Consider the following 6,134-nt stretch of genomic DNA (forward strand, 5'->3'; position numbering starts at 1 on the left):
AGTACGTAGAGAGGATCTGGATACAATAATTACATTCATACTGTAGAATTTTATTCAGTAATAAGAAGAAATGAAGTCTCGGGATGTGAAAAGAACCCTAAATGCATATTGCTGAGTAAAAAAAGCCAGTCTTACAAGGCTGCAATGCTATATAATTCCAACTGTATGACACTTGGAAAAGGGCAAAACTGTTGAAATAGTAAAAGGATCAATCCCTAGTTTCCAGGGATTAGAAGGAATAGAGAAAGGGGAGGATGGATGGGTAGAGCACAGGGGAGATTTAGGGCAGTAGAGCAGTGAAACTATTCAGAGTGATGTATACAGTGATGGTGGATAGCTGTCTTTATGCATTTTTCAGTGTTCAAAGAGCAGTTTAACCACAGAGTCAATCCTATGGCAAACTTCCGACCTTCAGTAATAATAGTGAATCAATATTGGCTCATCAATTGTAACAAATGTCCCACAGTCAGGCAAGACACTAATAATAGGGAAAACTTAGCTGGGGGCAGGGAGGAGCGGGGGAGAGGAAATTGGAATTCTCTGTACTTTATGTACATTTTTTTTCATATATCCAAAACTATTCTAAAAAATATCATCTATTAATAAGAACAAAAAACCATACAGTCCAATTCCTACTCCTTCTCACAACTTATGCCCATTAATTTAAAAAAAAAACTTTTTGAGCATCTGGTAAGAGTGAGATATTGTGACTCTTTTATGACACAACTGTTAAAAGGGTCTGAAACCAGTCTAGCCTAGATGTCAGTGTTTTTGACAGTTTCAAGGTCTATGAAGGTGAACTCAAATGGGAAATGAGGCCATCTGAACTAGAAGAGCAGGTTGCCAGACTGCATTGCACAAAGCCACGTGGAGTCATCTGGGGGAAATTGTTTTTGAAGTTACTTGCATAGGGAAGTAACTGTTTCATTTCAGCCTAGTTTTCAGTCCCACAGAAGTAAAGAACAGTTCTTTTCTGAGCCTCTAAGAAGGTTCTGAGATGAATGGCCCCTGCATCCAAGACGGCGTGCAGAGAAGAATCCTGCAGGTCTAGAACGCAGCCAAGTAGGCAAGGCTCCTAGCTTGGCAGTAACCTTTGCATTACACTCTGTGGAACTGAAGATGTCAGAAAGGGTCCTTGGCCAGGAACACCCTATGGACGTTGCAGTTCCAAACACAAAGGGGATGAGAAATCATGGAATCCTTTCCGAGATTTGGCTAAGACCCTATGAGTCAAAGGCCAGTGGTATGCCAATATTGGTCCACTGGGAAACAGTCTCAGGAATCTGGTATCGAGGAGAAAGAGTGTGATAATCCTGGATCCTAGCATGAGGCCTGGTACCACAAGACTTATCACAGAATTTTGGGGCATGCGAGAACATGACTGTTTTCTCACGTCAAAAATAACAGAGCAAACAAGATGCTCTCTCACCATGAAACATGACCAGCAGGCCCCAACCACACGAGAAGAAATAAAAATGGTGGAGGAACTTAAAAATAATTTGGTTTGGCACATTCAAAGAAATTAAGAAGGGACAAACATTTATGGAAGAAGGAAAATAAGTAAGAAAAGACAGATGGGGGAAAGACTTTAAAGTGTTTGAATAAGAGAGAAAACCCAGCACACCTGAGTGGCTCAGTTGGGTAAGCACCTGCATGAGGCTCCGGTCACAATCCCTGGGTCCTGGCCCCCTCTGGGCTCCCTGCTCAGTGGGGAGCCTGCTTCTCCTTCTCCCATCCCCCTCGCTTGTGCTCTCTCTCTCTCTCTCAAATGAATAAGTAAAAATCTTTAAAAAAGAACCACCTTCACTAGATGCAATAAACAGCTGTTAATTTTACTTAAATGAAGTGACTACTTTTAGAACATACCTGATGTCTTTTTATCTGCCAAAGCCAGTGACAAAAGAGTCTATTTTGATGAGTTCCATGTAAAAGAGGTTAATCAGTGTAACTTTCCCAATAAAGATCATTTTGTCTTGATCGCTTTTTTTTTTTTTTTTTTTTGGGTCACAGGTATCCCCTGCTTCTCAAAAGTTCACCTTGCACTGTTTCGCTTTTATGAAAGACGTACATTAGTACCCCGTTTTCGTTAGCTGAAAGAGAGTTGAAGATTTTTTTTTTTTTCTTGCTTGCTTTTGGGAGAAAAGGGGAAAACACAGCCCTGAACCTGGTTTTGCAGCCAGCCAGGGGAGGCGGCGCCACTGTCGCCACCCAGCGCCGGCCGAGGGAACTGCACGCGGCGTCTGCATCCGCCGCTGGAGCCCTGAGCTGGTCTGGAAGCCCCTGAGCCCTGAGCTGGTCTGGGAGCCTCTGGTTTGGAGTTCCAGCTCTTCTGGGCCTCCCTTGGTGAGATGTGCCCTGAGTCTCAGAAAGCCCAACACAGGTGATATTTTTGCATCAGCGATGCTCGGAAATTGTTAAGCTGATTAGCCTACATTGACGGGAATTGCTTCTTTACTTTGGGCCATTAGGAAAGGTTGAGGAGGAAGGCTCCACGTTTGGATGGAGGAGGTCCTGTATTTGAATTTAATCCTTAAACCGCATTTACCAACCTTACTGTTTCTATAAGTGCTTTCAAGTTCAAGTCCATTCCTTATATGTACGGCTGCATGGCGGGGGCTCTTCCTTCTGTCTGACCTTCTTGGGGAGCCTTGCTTCTGCTCTACAGGGAACACCAAATCAGGCCAACACAGATTTCACCAGATAAATCCAGTGATTCCATCCCTTCCGGCTTGCTCATGGCGGCTCTTTTGTTCAGTCGGGAAGATAATGGCACCCCACATCTCTTCTGTGCTTCCTCGTGGATCCCTTTTGTTTTCCTGCAGAACCAGAGAGAAACATCTGCATCTTCCCCCAGTTTTTATTTTGAATGACGTCGAACGTACTAAAAGTTTGAAAGCACAGTGTAATGAGTGTGCCTATGCTCTTCACCGTCATTCGCCGTTTATTAATAGTTGGCTACATCTTTCTCTCTCCATTTTTGTTTCCCCTGTGGAAACTCTTAAAAATAAGTTAGAAACAGCATGCTTCTGTTCAGACTGACTCTCCCAAGAACGAGGGCATTTTCCAGTGCCACCTCTATTCCACAGCCAGGCCCGGGACAGAGTATTTCCACCGGGCCTGCAGCCCGCACTCGGATATCTCCAGCTGTCCTGGGAAGGTCTGCCTCCGTTTGGATCTCCCTGAACTAGAATGAAAGGTGTCAAGTGAAAATGGCCCATTCAAAAGGTCGTACAAAAACCTCGGAAAAGGGCTGAGGAAGTGAGAGAGTGAGAGGAGGGACCCCTGAAAGGTAATCCCACCGGGAACTCTGGGAAGCATTAGGGAGCCTCTAGCCCCAGAGCCCTTCCAAACGGGGAGCAGCTGGAGGAACCCCACACCAGCATCTACCTGTCGTTTGAGGTTTGCCTGTGGTGGTGGTGGCGGGGCTAATGTCCTGGCTCTTCCCACCCACAGTCACAGGCTGCGGTGCCAGTGAGCAGAGAAAGCCCCGAGGCAGAGAAATGTGGACGTGGCAGCTGCAGGTCCGTCCTGCATCTGTGAAATGGTGGCACAGGTGGGGAGGGTCAGCACAGCTGCCTCAGTCCTGGCAAAAGTTCCTCCACCCAGATACAATGTTGCCATTGCATTTCTTTGTCACCGTGTGTTTAGTTCATCAGGACAAGCCCCCTGCTTCTTGGTGTCTTTCATGGCCACGACATTCCCATTGCAGAAGAGGCCAGGCCACAGCCCCCTCTGGGATCTTGGTCCATGGCACCCCCCTAAAGCTCCCACAGAGATCCCCTGGCTCTTGCTGTCCATCCTACAATCCAGGCACAGCCGTCCGGATATGACGCTGCTGGTGCCATGGGGTCTGCGTAATAACCGGTATTTGTGGCCCTCCGAGATTGGCATGCCCGGGTCCCAGTGGTACCAGCACCATCCAGGGTTCCGGCGTGGATTCCCCTTCAAGGGCATGCATCGCCAGAGAACTCCTGACTGGAGCCCTGACACCCCTCAGTGTCACTTAGTGTTGTTAAACCTTCCAAGCCTCTGGGGTGGTGGTTCCTCCTCCTCTCCATCGACCTCTTGTAGGAATGGACCCCATAGTAGTGCATGTTCTCGCCTGTAGTCCGGTCCCATCGTGGGCACTGCTGTTGGGACCCACAAAGTGGAAGGCTGTGGAATTTCGTTCGTCATTAAAATGGGTCAAAATTGCTCCATATCTTCTGGGACGAGGTACTGCGGCACAATTATTAAAGATCCCCTAACTCAAAGTATTGCAACCCAGTCTGTATGTGACAGCTCCCTATGTCCAGTGTTAAAGGTAGACAGAACTGAGTGGTGATGTACAGGTGACTGTCATAGCTCGAATGTGTCATCCCATCCTATGTCCCGTCCCGGGCACACAGCGTACAGAGCTCACTGCAGCAGCTCCTCTCCTGGCATCCATCCGGCTAGCATGTTTTTGTTCTTTTTTTTTTTTTTTTAAGATTTTATTTATTTATTTCATGGAGAGTGTGCGCAAGCAGCAGGAGCAGCAGGCAGAGGGTGAGGGAAAAGCAGACCCCCTGCCGAGCAGAGAGCCCGATGTGGGACCCCATCCCAGGACCCCAAGACCATGACCTGAGCTGAAGGCAGACGCTTGACCCCGCAGGTGCCCACGGCTAGCACGTTTTACTAGATACCCATGTTCCCAGCTGCCCAGCCCGGCTTGCGCTTGTGGGGAAGGAAGACTTTTCCCTTCCTCCTTCCTGGGTTCCTTGGCTGCTCTAAGAATCAAATTGACCTAAGATGGATTAACAGGTGGAAAACAAACTTAATTTCATACATACAGGAGCTCCTGGAGATATGGGACTCAAAGAAGTGACTGAAGTAGGCAGCTTTTATATCCTTAAGACAAGAAAACAGTAGATTTGTGAAGACTTAACAGACAAAGGAATTTGGGCTTGGGCTTTCAAATTACTGAAAAAGTCACCCTGTTTCTACAACAGGCTCAGCCCTGAATTTCCTCTCTGGCAGGAAGGATGCCTTTTATCCTCCAAGGGCTGGGAGGGTACCCCTGACAAGTGGGATTTATTTCCTGCAGGGGATAGAGGAGGGACAGAGTGTTTTTACACAGGCCATTTCTCAAGTGACTTTAATCCAAAGTCACTTTGAGTTCAAAGTCACTTTGAAATCATTTTTATCATGAGGTATTAATCAATATACTAAAGTGGCGTATTTTGGGGTGTCCTGTCTCACACCCCATTACGTTCCCGTTTGAGGCGCTCAGCTGACAGTCACCTGGTTTCCTGGGGGTGGTTCCCCGCTGTGGCATGTGACCTCTGCCACAGGACTGGCACAATTAACCAACACAGCATTTTGGCATTATGTGGAAGGTATTTTGTGTGTGCGTGAGGCCTCGATATGGAACAGGCTTTCCGGGGGAAGAGACCCTTCTCGCGAGGAGATGGACCCTGGCCCTGAGGCTCCTGGCAACGGATGGCGTGGCCTCCCCAGCGTTTGCAGACCTGCTTGCTGCTGTGTGTGGCCTGGGACCGCTCAGAGGGACCACCCCCACCCAAAACACAGGATGTGAGGCAGAAGATGGATGCCTCGGATGGCTCCAGGTCCCTAGGCGGGTGGTGACTGCAGAGGAGCCCACAGCGCCTACAGTGGACTCACCCGCACTCTTAATGACACGGGCCGGTACACACCCAGCACACCTGTCTGAGCAAACTGTGTGCGGTTTACCAACTGTCCTTGGTACACGGGCACCGTGTACAGCAGCCTCCTGAGTGCTTCCTGTAAAAAGCTGTGTTGTCAGACTCGGAAACAGCTCCAGAAGCAGGTCAGACTTCTGCCATCCTGGAGATCTCCCCGATGTTTCCAAGTCCAGATCTCGAGCCCAGCAATACCAGCAGGTACCACCAATGGTCCCAGCAGACTTTACCGACCCTGCCCTGCACTCATTAGCCCACCGATGTCGTGACGGGGGATGGCACTTACGTGGCTGTGGCAGCCCCTGTGGAGGCTCACCTGCTCTCCTCCCACGGAGCTCTCTGTCCCGTCCAGGCTCCCACTGATCACTCCCATGCCCCCAGAGGACTGTCCCCGCTGGTCAGCCTGTGTCTGTGGTCTCCCACCTACTGTCCTTCTCCATTCCTGACTCTATC

This window comes from Neovison vison, chromosome 12, assembly GCF_020171115.1.
Source record: "Neovison vison isolate M4711 chromosome 12, ASM_NN_V1, whole genome shotgun sequence".
In the NCBI taxonomy this organism is placed as follows: Eukaryota; Metazoa; Chordata; class Mammalia; order Carnivora; family Mustelidae; genus Neogale; species Neogale vison.